This window comes from Tupaia chinensis, unplaced genomic scaffold, assembly GCF_000334495.1.
Source record: "Tupaia chinensis unplaced genomic scaffold, TupChi_1.0 Scaffold144180_1, whole genome shotgun sequence".
NCBI lineage: Eukaryota > Metazoa > Chordata > Mammalia > Scandentia > Tupaiidae > Tupaia > Tupaia belangeri.
In genome coordinates this window covers 587,704-603,669 of record NW_006204037.1, presented here as the reverse complement: position 1 = coordinate 603,669, position 15,966 = coordinate 587,704, and the positions used below count along the sequence as shown (strand labels likewise).

Here is a 15,966-nt window from a genome sequence, read left to right as displayed (position 1 = left end):
TAGATAGGGATAAAATATATATATGCTTTCTCATCATTTTTTGGCAGCAAGAAATACTATTTTGTTTCACAAATACCTGTCCTCTCTAGTTGGTTTCATTTTAATTTAGGAATATAAGACTAAATCCTAATAGGGCATACTAGAACCTCAATTCCCAGACATGGAGAATATCACTCATGTCCTGTAGAGTTAGAATATCAGGATGGGACCAGAAATCTGTCATTTTTAGAGCTTCTCATATGGTTCAGTATTTTGTTTAAATTTACTCATTTATCTTTCCATAAGGAAGAGAGACACAGAGACAGAGACATACAGAGACAGAGAGACAGCACCTCCAACAGGGTCTTAATGTCATGATCTGATCTACACTCAGTTTCAGCAAACCCTGGATCATGGGTATCTGTGGGTCTGGTGTACCCAGGGAGGTCTCCAGACATGAACCTGGAACCTTCTCATGTGGGTCAGCCTCGCAGATCGTCATGTTTTATGCTGAACCATCCATCATCTGGCCCCCTTATATGATTCTTTTGATCAGTCAGCTTCAGAATTTATTGGGTTCCCAAATGTCCACAGAGAAGCCAGGGCAGTTGTGTATTGTCAGGGTCAAGACATTGCCAAGAGACACTGAGAGAGAGAGGCTGGATAATCCGACATTTAGTCCAGATTATTTAGTCAAGAGAAGGAAGCAATAACCTTATTCTCAGAGCATAGGCAACTCTGCCCTCCTTAATGCTGTAGAAGGTGCCTTTGACTTTCTCTAACCATCATTTTTTAAAAATAACATACAGCTAGACTTTACTTCCCTTCACTCCGTAAGAAAGCACCACTGATGGCTATAGGAGACGAGTGGTCAAATCAAGACCAAAAAAACGATGACTATCTCTTTTAAGAATGATCTCTAACTGAGAAGAAAATAATCTGACATTTATTCCTGGAGACATGGAAAGGTGATTCTAGAACTCTCCACCAGCTGCGGTCTTCACCAGACACTGCTCCTGGTAATAGTAAAGAAAATAAAAAGTAGGCAGAATAGACCTATCCAGAATTATGTGGCAAAAAAAAAAAAAAAAAAAAAAAACTCTTTTTAAAATATCTTATAAAATACTCTAAAAATTTCTACTGTGCGGGGCCCAGTGGAAAACATTAAATTTTAATATTAATATATTTGTTTCCTTGGGGGTGTTCAGCAAGATACATTTTATAAAATATTAAACATTTTTAAAAATTACAAAACATTTTAAAAAGATACTTGAGCTCTTGAAAAATGCCTCTGGAGGTTTTCTATAAATATTCCTCCTGGATCTTGGTATCTTTCCTCCTTTATTCCATTCACAGGGTAGATCATATTTAAGCACAATCTCTCAATGATTTACGAGGCAAAGAAATTATATGGACTGTTTTTGAGGAACATGGTAGTTTAGCTGTCTACATAGTTGGGTTACCAGATTACAAGATTCTACAAATTAAAATGACTTAGCCATATTTTATCCCTGCTTTCATTCAAAAGCTACTGCTAGTATTATTTACTACAAAGACTAAGCCTGCCTACGCATATTTACAAAATGCTCATAACCACAGGTGTGCTGTGTGTCTATTATCTCTTTTCATGAGTCTTGCCACTCAGCCAGGTGTTCAGTGAATCAATCATTCAAAAGAAAAACATTTTCATTGATAGCACCATAGATGAGGTTCGTGTGAGAACCCTAATTTCCCAATTGGTACTTTTACACATCCTTTCTTCTTCTGGGCTCTTAATGATCAATTTAAATGGAAATTATTCATAGGTGCTGGCTTAGAAGTTTCCCTCAGAGATGCATGTTTGAGGAGTGGGCTGGAGTTAAGCTAAAAACAGCAGACAAATGAGAAGAGGTCTGAGACCTCACTTCTTAGGGTTAGAGTATGATTTGGGTTTCCAGCATAAAAAGCAGAAAGCATAGGAGCTAAGTGGCTCTGGATCCAGGTTTGTCTCAGGAGGCCAAGTAGAAGCAGAATGTGATGGTTTTAAGTTTGCTGGAACTCAGTTCTTAATACTAAAACCAATTCAATCAGCTTGCTGGAGAGTGCACCAGGAAACTGATACACCATTGTTTTACTATTTGCCTGAGGACTGAAAACTTAACCATCACAGTTTGGTAGATTCGTGAGAGCAAAATGTACCATGCTCTCAATAGAATGGACTGAACACTTCGAACCAACCTGAAACATTTTGTTTCTGCAGAATTAAAGGTAAGTAATATACTGGTTGGCAAAAGAAACTTATTACTTTATTTTTATAATTTTATACCTTGTTCAAATTTTTAAAAAGTGTCTTTAGGACCACAGTTTTGCTTTAAAAACACAAAGAAAAATTACACTTTTATGGAAACAATGATCAGTATAAATAAATAATAAAATTAAAATGTAGGAACCAGCAGTTAGTGTAATGGCTATGTCACTGGACTCCCATGTAGTCGATCGCGAATCGCGTCCTGGACACCGTGGCTTAAATTCACACCGGGTGCATGTGCATGCATGCCCAAGATCCTGAGAGGAGAATGGGGGAGAAGGGGGTCCATGTTCCATGTGGGTCAGTACTTTTATAATTTTAAAAATATTTTTTGTTTTGACTGTTGGGAAAGGGCAGTCGCCCTATAGTAAAAAAAAAAAAGAAAAAAAAAAACCTCTCCAGAAAAAAAAAAATATATATATATATATTATTTACATTTTTGTCACCTTTCTATAAGAAGCTCAATTGATCAGTATACTTTCTTAGTTTCTGCACAATACTATACATGAATCCCATTAAACCCTTCTAGTATTCAGTCTCATCCCAAGAGCTAATATCCATCTTTACTTGGAAGCTTAATGTTTCTACTATAAAAGAAGCCAATATGGATTCTAGAAGGAAAAGTACAGTAACTAAAATGAATAATTTCTGGTTGGGCTTAACAAAAGATTGCAGATGCCAGATGAAAGTCTCACTGAACTTAAAGATAACATACAAGGAATCAAATAATTTGACAAACAGCAAGAAAAGAAAAATGAAAACTGCCTTAGTTACTTTTAAAACAATGTTAAAACTCTAACATATGTGTAATTGGAGACTTAGAGAGAAAAAGAAGAAAATAATGGAATAAAGAAATACTTAAAGATAAAATGACAAAATACTTTACAAATTTGGTGGGAACCATATATATTTAAGAAGTTCATTCAAACCTTAAGGCTGACTAAATATAAAGAATACAACATGTAGGCATATCATAGTCAACCTGTTCAAATTCAATGTTGGATAGAAAATCTTGAAAACGGAGGGGGAAATGACACATTACATACAATGGTACAATAATATTAAGAACATCTGGCCTTACAACACAATGAGGCCAACATTCCATGAAATAGCATTATTTTAAGTACTAGGAAAAACAACCATGTAGTCAACCGTGGTTCACGTCCCAGACCCGGTGGCTTAAAACTCATTCTGGGTGCGTGTGCGTGCATGCCCAAGATCCCAAGAGGAGAATGGAGGAGAAGGGATTGTGGCATGGCCATCCCCCCTGGGGGGGTGATTTCTCGCTTTCTGTCTCTATGTGTCTCTCTGTCTGGCGAGCGCACACGCCCTATAGCAAAAACCTCTCCCCCAAAAAAGAAGGCAAAATTAAAAAAACATCATATAAACAAAAACTGAGAGAATGTGTAGCCATCAAACCTATATTACAGGAAATGATAAAGGAAATTGTTTAGGTTGAAGGGAAATGATACCAGATAGAAACTGAGACCAATGGAAAGAGCACCAGAAATGGTAAACAGGTTGTAGCAAATATAAATATAGGCAAGGGGTCTTAAAACATTCATGAAAAATGTGTATTATGAAAAACCTATACATAGATTTCAAAATATTTGCACCAAATTAAATTCATACTTTAATCCCATTTTTCCGTGAAATTTTTGAAGTCCCTTCATATCTATACCTATAGGTATACTTTTTCTTATGTTTATAGAAAAAATACATACTATAGTTTAAGCTAAAATTATAAAACTGTATTATAGGGGATCAGCAGTTAGCGTAATGGCTATGTCGCTGGACTCCCACATAGTCAACCACGGTTCACATCCCGGACTCGGAGGCTTAAAACGTATGCCGGGTGCGTGTGCATGCATGCCCAAGATCCCGAGAGGAGAATGGAGAAGGGATTGTGGCGTGGCCATCCCCCGGGGGGTGATTTCTCGTTTTCTGTCTCTCTGTTTCTCTCTGTCTGTCTGGCGAGCGCACGCATCCTATATCAAAAACCTCTCCAAAAAAAAAAAAAACTGTATTATAACAAATGCAGGTGTAATATATAATGACAAAAGTGTGCTGTTAGTTATATTGAAAGTATAGGAGCTAAGTGACTCTGGATCCAGGTCTGTCTCAGTTAGGAGGCCAATAATACTAGCAGTAGCTTTTGAATGAAAGCAGGGTTATATTTATGATATATTATAACTCCACAAAGCATAAGATAATTATATCATAACAAAGTCACTGTTTTAGGTGAATACAACACGTTGAAAATGTATATTGTGATATTAGAAGAAACACTAAAAAGTTGTAAAGATAAAAATACAACATTAGAATTGAAATATTTAAAAATATTCGAGTAAGCAAAAGGAGGCAAGAAAGAATAAACAAAAGTAAAAACAGATACGATAAATATAAAACAAATAGCAAAATGGTAGATACTGATAATAGCAATATGTGAAAATGGACCAAAATGCCAATTAAAAGGCAGAAATTTTCCAGACTGGATAAAAATGCAAGGCCTCACAATATACTGACCATAAGAGTCACACCTGAAATACAAAAACACATAGAAGTGGAAAGTAAAAGTATGGAAAAAAATATATATACCATGAAAATAGCTTCTTAACTGTTAATGAAAACAAGATTGTATTGATATCAGACAATAGACTTTAAGAGATAAGTAGCATTGCCAGTGATAGAGAAGGGAATTTCATAATAATAAAAGGAATAATTCTTCAGGAAGACACAATTACAAATTCCTATGCATAGATGAAGCAAAAACAAAGGCAAGTAACAGGAGAAACAGGCATATCAATAATCATAGTCCGAGACTTGAAAACCTCTAAGTAATTGGTAAAATAAACACAACAAAAATCAATAATGATAATGATCTTAGCAGCACCACACTATATCATGACCTAATTGATATTTCTACGTCACTACACAGCACAATTGCAGCACCTATAAATGCACATGAAATGTTCATAAAGGTAGACAACATACTGGCCTAAAAACAAGACTAAAAACTTTCAAAGGATGAAAGTCACAAAAATATATTCTCTAGTAGCAATAAAATCTAATTACCAACAATATTAATAAGATATCTGGAAAGTACTCAAATACTTGGAGATTAAACATATTTGTAAACCTACATATTAAAGACATCACAAGGAAATAAGCAAATAGTTTGAAATAAAATTTATTACAAATGTCAGAAGTTTGTGAGAGTTAGCTAAAGTAGTACTTAGAGGGAAATTTATCAATTTGAATGCTTATATTTGTTAGAAGAAAAGAAACTTAAAATCAGTGATCTAAGTTTGTACCCAAGAAGACAGAGAAGATTTTACTAAAATAAATACAAGAAATACAATTATTAAAAAATTTAAATGGTGGGACCAGCAGTTAGCATAATGGCTATGTTGCTGAACTCCCATGTAGTCAACCGTGGTTCGAGTCCTGGACCCAGTGGCTTAAACTCACACCAGGCACATGTGCGTGCGTGCCCAAGATCCCGAGAGGAGAATGGAGGAGAAGGGATTACGGTATGGCCATCCCCCATTGGGGGTGATTTCTTGCTTCCTGTCTCTCTGTCTCTTCTTTGTCTTTCTGGTAAGCACATGCGCCCTATAGCAAAAACCTCTCAAAAAAATTTTTTAAATGGTCAAAATCTATATATACAAAATAAATATCAGAAAAGTTAACAAAGGCAAAATTGGTTATTTGAAAACATTAATAAGATTGATAAACATCTATTAAGACTGGCAAGATGAGACCAGCAGTTAACATAATGGCTATGTCACTGGACTCCCACGTAGTGACCGTGGTTCGAGTCCTGGACCCAGTGGCTTAAACTCACACCAGGCACATGTGCGTGCGTGCCCAAGATCCCGAGAGGAGAATGCAGGAGAAGGGATTGCAGCGTGGCCATTCCCCCTGGGGGGTGATTTCTCGCTTTCTGCCCCCCTGTCTCTCTCTGCCTGTCTGGCAAGCGAACACACCCTATAGCAAAAAAAAAGTCTCCATAAAAAGAAAAAAGACTGGCAAGAAAGAAAGGGAGAAAACTCAAACTGTCAGTAATCGTTATGAAAGAGGAGATATAATAATAGATCCTAGACAATTTTAAAAGTTGGCATATTTTGAACATTGTTGATAAATAGAAAAATTAGATGAAAAACATAATTTACCAAAACTGACTCACAATGAAATAGAAATATTTATATATTGATTACTAGTTTTCTATTGCTACTGTCTGGTTATTTAAAACCATACCCATTTATTATTTAAGACAGAGAGGTCTGAACACAGTGTGACTAGCTAGGTCCTTTACTCCTGCTCAGGCCTTAAAAGGCTACTACCAACGTGTTAGCTGGGTTGGATTCTTATTTGGAGGTTCTAGGAAACATTCCATTTCCAAATACATTCAGGTTCTCAGTATAATTCAGTTGTTTGTGTTGTAGGGCTGAGGTACCTGATTTGTTAACACATAGCCTTTATCCTCTTCAAATTAGCAATTTCTTTCACAATTTGAAACTCTTACTTCTGCCACATCTCACTGACTCCAGGTAAAGAAAGTTCTCTGCTTTTAAGAGCTCACGCGATTATATCAGACCCACCTGATAAAAATAGGTTACTCTCCCTATTTTTTGTAACTGATGAGAGAGAGGGAGGAAAGAGAAAGAATACCATTTTTGACAAAATCTTGTCATACCTTAGTCCTCCTGTCCTAGTCTCCAAGTTAGCTGGAATTATAGGTGCCTGTGCCTAGCTGATATAGGTTGGTCCAGAAATCAAATTAGGCTTCCCATATTGTCCCAACCTCATGCAATGGTGCCCGACTGCTTAGGCACTGTGGCTCAGCCTAATCTTCGATTTTTTTTTTTTTAAGAGAGATTTTTGCTATAGGGCATGTGTGCAGAAAACCAGAAATCACCCTCCAGAGGGGATAGCCATGCCACAACCCCTTCTCATCCATTCCCCTCTTGGAATTTTGGGCACACATCCACATGCACCTGACATGAGTTTTAAGCCACCAGGTCCAGAACTCTAACCACAGTCAATTACATGAGAGTCCAGTGACGTAACCATTATGCCATCTGCCCAATCCCCTAATATCACTATTATAAAAGTTATCAAATTAATTACATCTGTGAAGTTCCTTTTGTCATATAACAATTTATTCACATGTTCCAGTATTAGAACATGCATATGTTTGGGTGACTGTTTTGCCTACTACAATATACTAAAGGGAGACATATAGATAATAGATAGCAGATAGGATACATATATTAGCATATCAAAAAATTGAATTTGTTATTTAAAAAATCCCACAAACAACAATACAGGCTCCAATGGCTATTAAACACTTTAAGAGTAAAAATTTACTAGCCTTACATGACAAAAATCTTCAGAAAACAGAGAGGAAAAGAACACTTAATGGTTTGTTTCATAAGGCCAGAATAACTCCCTTATAACCTCATAAATGCATTAAAAGAAAAAGCATAGTCCAACATCATCATTAATTTAAATGCAAAAATGTTTAACAAAATACAGTCAAAGGGAATCTAACACTACACAAGAGTTTTATCTAAGGAAAGGCAGATTCACTAAAAAATCATCAATGTAATTCAACATAATAAAGTGGCTAACCCAGAAATTCACATCAATAGATTCAGAAAATACACTGGGCAAAATTCAACACCTGTTCATGTTACTAATAGATACTCTCAGGACACCAAGAATCAAATGAAATTTCCTCAGTATGATAAAGGGTATGTATACCAGAACAAAAATTAAATAAGCAAACAAATAAAACAACTCTATAGCTAACCTTATACTTAATGCTGAAAGACAAAGACTTTCCTCCTGAATTTAAGAACAAAGAAAAGATAGTTGCTGTCATCACTTCTATTCAACATTGTACTGGAAATTCTGCTCTATACCAAACAGGTATGAGGAAAAAAATTGGTTATTGGAAAGTAAAATGTAATCTATCTCTATTTGCAAATGACATGATTATGTAGAACTTTCTAAGGAATCTTTTTAAAAAAATACTATAAATTTAAAAAATAAATATAATGAGGTCTTAAGACAAAAAGTGAAGACAAACATATTAAGGCAGTAAATAGTCCAAACATAGATCCCGCCTGTAGTTAATAAGCTAGATTTTAGCAAAATCCAAAAAATTTCTCAACAGGACACTAGTTAGAATATGACTATATATGCCACAAACTAAGAGATAATTTCCTTTCCAACTAAATAATAAAAAGACAATCCCAAAGGGATAAAAGCCTTACACAGATACTTCACAAAGGAAAATATATACATGGCCAATAAAAATGAAAATTTTATCAACATCACTTGTCATTATGAAAATGCAAATTCAAACCAAACTGAGAGATCACAAAACACCCACTACGGTGACCAAAAGTTAAAAGTCATTGACACCATATGTGGTTGAAGATATGGAGCCACTGGAACTTTCACATATGGCTGAGGGAAATATAAAATGTTACTATCACTTTGGCAAAAGATTTGACTGTTTCTCATAAATTTAAATATATATCTACCCTTTATCCCAGTGACGTAACCATTATGCCTACTTTTAGGTATATATCCAAGACAATGAAACATATTACTACAAAAAAAGAAAAATACAAGAATATTTATTGCCTTATTCATATTATTCTCAAACTGACATTTATCTCTAAATTCATCAACAGGAAAATGGATTTTTTTTTGAGAGGTTTTTGCAGTAGGGTGCATGTGTTTGCCAGACAGACAGAGAGAGACAGAGAGACAGAAAGAGAGAAATCACCCCCCAGGGGGGATGGCCATGCCGCAATCCCTTCTCCTCCATTCTCCTCTCGGGATCTTGGGCACACATGCACACGCGCCCAGCATGAGTTTAAGCCACCGGGTCCGGGACTCGAACCATGGTCGACTACGTGGGAGTCCAACGACATAGCCATTATGCCAACTGCTGGTCCCAGGAAAATGGATTTTAAAAGCATAGTAAATTAATATAATAGTATCATATTTAATGATACAATGGAATGGATTATTGATACCTGTGACAATATAGATGACTTTTATATACATTATGCTATAAGTCAGAATTTAAAGAGTACATACTGGAGAAGGCACCATGGCATAGTGGTTTAGGGAGCTAGATCCCACTTGGCTTACCAGGAAGTTCAAATTCCAGACCCGAAGGCTTAAAAACAAAACACAACAAAACAAAACAAAAAAGAAAAAACATGCTGAGAACATAAGTACATATGCTTGAAATTCCAAAAAGATGGAGAAATGGAGGAGAAAGGATTGTGACATGACCATGCCTCACTGAGGGGTGGTTGCTTTCTCCCTCTCCCCCCATTCTCTCTTTGTGTCTCTGGTGAGTGTGTGTGTGCATCTGGCAAATTAAAAAAATACTGTGGGTACATACTGCATGTTCTATTAGCATGTTCATACTGTATATTTTTTTAATTATTTATTTTATTTATTCATTCATTTATTTTTTAATTTGACAAGAGAGAGACAGAGGGTGAGAGTGAGAGAGAGAGGAAGTAGAAAGCAAGCCACCAGATTCAGGACTTGAACCCTTGTCAGCCATGTGGGAGTGTCCAGAGCCTTAACTACCACGCCACCTGCTAGTCCCTCATACTGTATATTCTATAGAACCATATAAAGTTCTAAAACAATTAGAACTGTCTTGTGGTGAAAAAAAGTATAAAATTTAGTACATAGGTAGATTGGAGAAAACCATGAAAAAACTGTTTTAAGTGAATGAAAATGTTCTGTGTCTTTATAGCAGGGTGTGTTCCACAAGTGTATCCATTTGTTAAAATTCATCAAACTCTTTAAGAGTTGTTCATTTCAATGTATGTAAATATCATATCGAAGGAAAAAACTGTGAGTCAATAAATGAAACATGCTGAAGAGTTATAGAAGTCAAAATAACTCAAAAATTTAATCTTTGAAGACAACAGCATCCTTCATAATTGAATGACCCACTAACGTAATTTTCCAAAACATCTGACCCAAACTAATTAATGTAAAAGGTGGAAAATGGCTGGACAATCTCTAATTTATACAAGAACTTTTTTTTTTAAGTTGACTTTGTTTTGGTTCTCAACGAGTTAATTGTGTAAAAGTCCCAAGAAAACCCATTCCTGGGAACCAGCAGTTAGTGTAATGGCTATGTCGCTGGACTCCCACGTAGTCGACCGCAGTTCGTGTCCCGGACCCGGTGGCTTAAAACTCACGCCGGGCGCGTGTGCGTGCGTGCCCAAGATCCCGAGAGGAGAATGGAGGAGAAGGGATTGCGGCGTGACCATCCCCCCTGGGGGGTGATTTCTCGCTTTCTGTCTCTATGTCTCTCTCTGTCTGTCTGGCGAGCGCACACGCCCTACAGTGAAAAATCTCTCTCAAAAAAAAAAAAAAAAAAAAAAAAGAAAACCATTCCTCAGCATAATGATACATTTCCTTCTTGTAATGTGGTGGTCAAGAAAGGAGTTTCTAATTGTGATTACAATTTAACAATAATGAAATGCAAGAATCCTCTTTACTTTCCATAGCTAAATGAAACAATGAAACTTAGATTTTAATTCTTGTAATTTGGTTTTGTGTAAGCAGAGCTATATTTAATATTTATGCAGTGGTTTTTACCCAACTTCATCTTTAACTTACATCTATTGGGTTGTCAGAAAAGTCGTGATGTATTTTCTCTATGTTTTTCTATGCAAAAATGCACCATGACTCTTCCAATGACCTAATATATTCTTTCTTAGTTCCTCCTTATCTTTAGCCAATATTTTTTGGCATGCTCCTTCATGCTTTGGATAGATAGTTCACGTTTTCTGAATAGTCAGAAGGCTCTGCATTTATGAGATGACCCTAAAAGCTTATGGGTAACAAATATGAATAATAAGCATTTAGTCAGGGACAATGAATTTCACTTTGGTCTGGTAAGATAGTAACTGAACCTGCAAGAATTTACAAATCCAGGAGACATAAAGCAAGCCATTTTTAAAATTGTTGTCCCTTCTCAAACAGTTGATTTGTTTGCACAAATTTATTCTATAAACAGAAGATAGTGCCAATTTTTCTTCTCAACCAAATAAATGAATCAAATTAAAGTCACACCACACAAAACTATGTTTAAGTCAACAATGTACCACATATACAATACATTACTCATGTGTCTGTAGTGATGCTGATGTAAACAAACCTACTGTGCTGGCAGTTGTCTACAAGGATAGCACAATGGGCCAGCTGGCAGCATGGTGGTTAAGGTAGCTGGCTTCCACATGGCTGACTCTGAGGTTTGAGTCCTGAGAAACACTCTGAGTACATGTTCATATGGACCCCAAATCTCAAAGGAAGGGAATAATGTAGAGGGAATTGCAGTTATGACCATCCCCAGAAGGGGATGCTTTCTCACTTGTTTTCTCTCTCTCCCTCTCTCTGTCTCTCTCTCTCTCTCTCCAGTGAGCACATGTGCCCTCTGGTAAAATTGTTTTTAAAAGTATAGCACATAATTCTATACAATATATATTTGATTATTTTATTATTGGTTTATAGCACATAATTCTATACAATATATAATATTTAATTATTTTATTATAGGTTTATTGGTTTATGTATGTGCTATACTTTTACATTATTTCAGAGTATACTCATTCTACTTAATAAAAAGTTGCCTGTGAAACAGTATGCTGTGTTAAACCGGTAGCACCCTCAGACATCTTCTGCTCACTACATCTCTCAATTGCATCACTTTATCTTGTGTTTCATTTGACCTTGTGTTATTTTGTTCATGGCCCTTCCAGTAGGACAAGATGTGGAGGTGAAAAACAATGCTATTGATGATCTTGACTCAGTGTAGGCTTAGGGTGTTGTATATATATGTTTGGTTTAAAAAAAAAAAAAAAAAAAAAAAAAGAAAGAAAGAAAGAAAAAAAAACTTTAAAAGTTAAAAAAAAAAGATAAAATCTTGGGACTGGCACATGGTGTGGTGGTTAAGAGTGCTGGAATCCCACATAGCTAACCACAGTTCAAGTCCCAGACCAGGCAGCTTGTTTTCTCACTTTCTCTCTCTCTCACTCTGGTCAAATAATAAATAAATAAATAAAGTTAAATAAAATAATTATTTAAAAAATAAAAAATAGATAAAATCTTATAGAATAAGGATATAAAGAAAGATTAATTTATTATTTTTGTGTAGCTATACAATGTGTTTATGTTTTAAGCTAAATGTAGTAATTTAGTGTAGTCTAAGTAGATACTGTATTTAAAGTCTATAGTAATATACATTAATGTTCAGTAAATGTTTTACAAATTCACATTCATTCACTACTTTCTGACTCACCCAGAGCAACTCACAATCCTACAAGTTCCATTCATGTTAAATGCTCTTTACAGGTGTACCATTTTTAATCTTTTATGCCATATTTTTTCTATATTTAGATATGTTTTGTACACAAATATCTTCCATTGTGTTATAATCATCTACTGTATTCAGTAGAATAATATGCTATAGAGGTTTGTAGCTTAGGAGAAATAGGACATACCATATAGCCTAGACATGTATTAGGCTACACTATCTATGTTTGTGAAGTACATCTGTGATGTTCTCAAATGACAAATCATATGACCCATTTCTTAGAACACATTACTGCTGTTAAACGATGCATGACTGTATACAGATGGTGGCCACATTCTTTACATCACTATTTATATCTTCTTGGAGAACCCAAAATAATAGAAGAAAGAGCATGGACTCTCTAGACAGAGAGATCTGGCAGAATTTAGACTTTACGATGTTAGAAAAGCTATTACTTCTTTCCTTTTTCTTTTTTTCATGCTAGAGGGCACATATGTGCACATGAAAGAGAGAGAAAAATTCTCAATGGGGCCTAGTCACACCACAATCCTTTTTCTTCTAATACTCCAATAGTCCATCCCATCAGGATCATGGGCACACTTATGCCCAACATGTATGCCTCTGGAACTGAGATTTGAACCTGATCAGCCATGAGGAATCAGGCTTCCTCTGCATGGGGCTTATCCATTGTGCTACGGGCCAGCCCAGTCATTTAATTTTACTAAGCCCTAGTGATTTGCTTGTAAGGATAACCTCTAGGATTTTTTTAATACATTTATAAACAACTGTGTAATATATACATATATATGATCGTTTTACACACACATACACACACACAAATATAGTGAGACCTGAATACAAGGCACAGTGCTTTGCACAGGCAAGGAGGTTGATAAACTAGGGTTTATTCAACTTGGCTCCTGAATCAAATGACAATTTGTTCACCAAAGTCTTGCCTTCAAATCAGGAGCAGCATTGCTATCTCCTTTTTCATTTGACCCTCAGGTTTTCTGTGAGCACTGAGTGAGAAGACACAAATCACCGTTTTTACCATAAAATTCCAGCTCATCACATGGGACACTTACCAAATGCTATTCCTAGTTACAAAGGTAATCACTATAAGAAAAAACAGTTATTATCTCACATTTTCCATAAACTCAGACAGAAATATTTTTCAGAAAATATGCATATGTCAAAGATAACTATCTTGAGAAGCCCAAACTATATCTATATATATGCATGCACATCAAATGCTTTTTAAAAGACATACAATTTTTAAAAGTCTTCTTTGATTTAACAAAATATAATTAGTAAATTAGGAAGTCAGTAAGTAAATCAAAAATGTCATTTTGTTTTACATCGACAAGTGAACTGAATATTTTTAAAGTGAGAAAAGAATCTTTTACAATAATAAGACAATAAAATGAGGTTTTGTTTGTGCCACATCTTCTAGAAACCAAAGTAAAGAATATTTGGGACATATACTTAAAATGATGATGTATTTAATTGAAAAAAAAAAGAAAAGGGAATTACTTATGTTGTTGCATTTTAATATAGCAAAGTCACCCAGAATGTAATTATCACTCAAAAGTATTTGTGCTAAGGCATTACTTACTACTTTATAAAAATTAAAACATGTTTATAGTATTTGTTTTTCGATAATTACATATTTTTTAAAAACCTGATAATAACAAAGAGGAGGGACACCACAACAACAATTTACTAATTAAACTGAACCATGTATATTCTTTAATTAAATATACTAAAGCAAATAGTCTTTGGTTTTTTTACATGTTTATGTTATTCATAATATCATTTGGGAATTTAAATGTTTAGATTTCAAAACCTAGTCCTATGAATAAAATATACCACAAATATGAAAATAACTACATTCATAAATTAATTGTATCTATTTGTTACATTGATTGTTAGTTAAAATTCTGACTAAAGTAGGGAATAATAGTGCTTACTACATAGTTGGTAGACACACAAAATAATTTAAAATGTTTCCTAAAGCATTAATTTCACATAGTTCTATAACATTTTAATGAGTATTCTGAACATTCTAAGCAACTCTTGTAAATAAATTAAAATGGTAAATTTCTTAGCAAATTATTTTAACAGATTTCAGTGCATATATAGAGTTAACATTAACTACTTACAATAATTTATTTTTAACTTTTCAAAATATTTTTATTGTGTATATTTAAATTGTACAATATAATGTTCTGATAAACACAGCAAAGTGTAACTATACACTTTTAAACTCTATTGTCAATGTTGACTTTAATCAAATAGCATTAATTTAACCAGTTGGCTCCTGGTAGTACCTCCTGTAACAGAAAATTATCATAGGCCAATAAATCTTGATTGTGACAGCCTGTACCTTTATTGTCTGTCCAGATCCTTTTCATATCAAGTCTATAATGAAAAGCTAAGTCACAAACAGAAGTATTAAAAAACACACAGTGGGGTCATGTTCCCTGGAACAAATCAAATTTTCAATAACTCATGAGGTAATTTGAGGGTTTTCATTATATAATCCTTCAACAAACAATTAAATTCTATAGATTTTTTTCATTTAACAGTCCAGTCAGGGTATCTTAATAAGCATAATCCATAAAACAAATGAAAAGTAAATCGAAGCATATGTTTAAAGTCCTTGATTCATGAAGAAACCAGTTGGAAAACGTCTAAGCCCATATTAATGTCAAATATTTATATTGTAGGGTTTGGCAGCAAAGGTGGGTTCTCAAGAGACAACATATTCCAAATGGTGTATCCTATTCTCTCAATCCCATTCATAAAATGCCTTTCTGTCACTCCATGGGATCACTCCGCTTAGTTAATGAACACAAGCGGTTGTTTAGGGTTAACGGGTTATTGATAGAAAGGAGAAACATCACTCGTCTTTCTTTAAAAAAAGAAAAAAAAAAAACTTAAGCCCGACGCTTAGGTAAAGGCACCTTTGTATCATAGTTGTTTGTGTTTGTAGAAGGAAGCAAATCTAAAAAGTGTGGGTGAAATGAAGAATCGGAACCACAACAAATAGCACAGCACATCGAAAATCTCAGAGGAGTAAGCCAGTTGTGTAGACAAGCAAAAATGGGTTGGCATAACTCGAGATCAGCCGAGTTCGAACGTGTTTGCTATTTTGCACTGATATTGGGACCTTGAATGAAGAAAGGGACTTCGGGGTCTCTAACAATTGGCTTCTTTTTAATGAGTCCTCAACCAAGAGATATTGGCTCTATCCGGACTCCACTGGAGAGAGCTCGAACCCTTACCTGACTGTTCAGCCTTCAATCTGAGTTTGCATGGCTAT

General features: G+C 35.0%; 1 protein-coding gene across 2 annotated transcripts in view; it reads right to left on the bottom strand.

The window, feature by feature from the left end:
- Window positions 1-15,966, bottom strand: part of RAB3C (RAB3C, member RAS oncogene family) — a 290,930-nt gene that overhangs the window by 273,541 nt on the left and 1,423 nt on the right. The window lies entirely within an intron of this gene.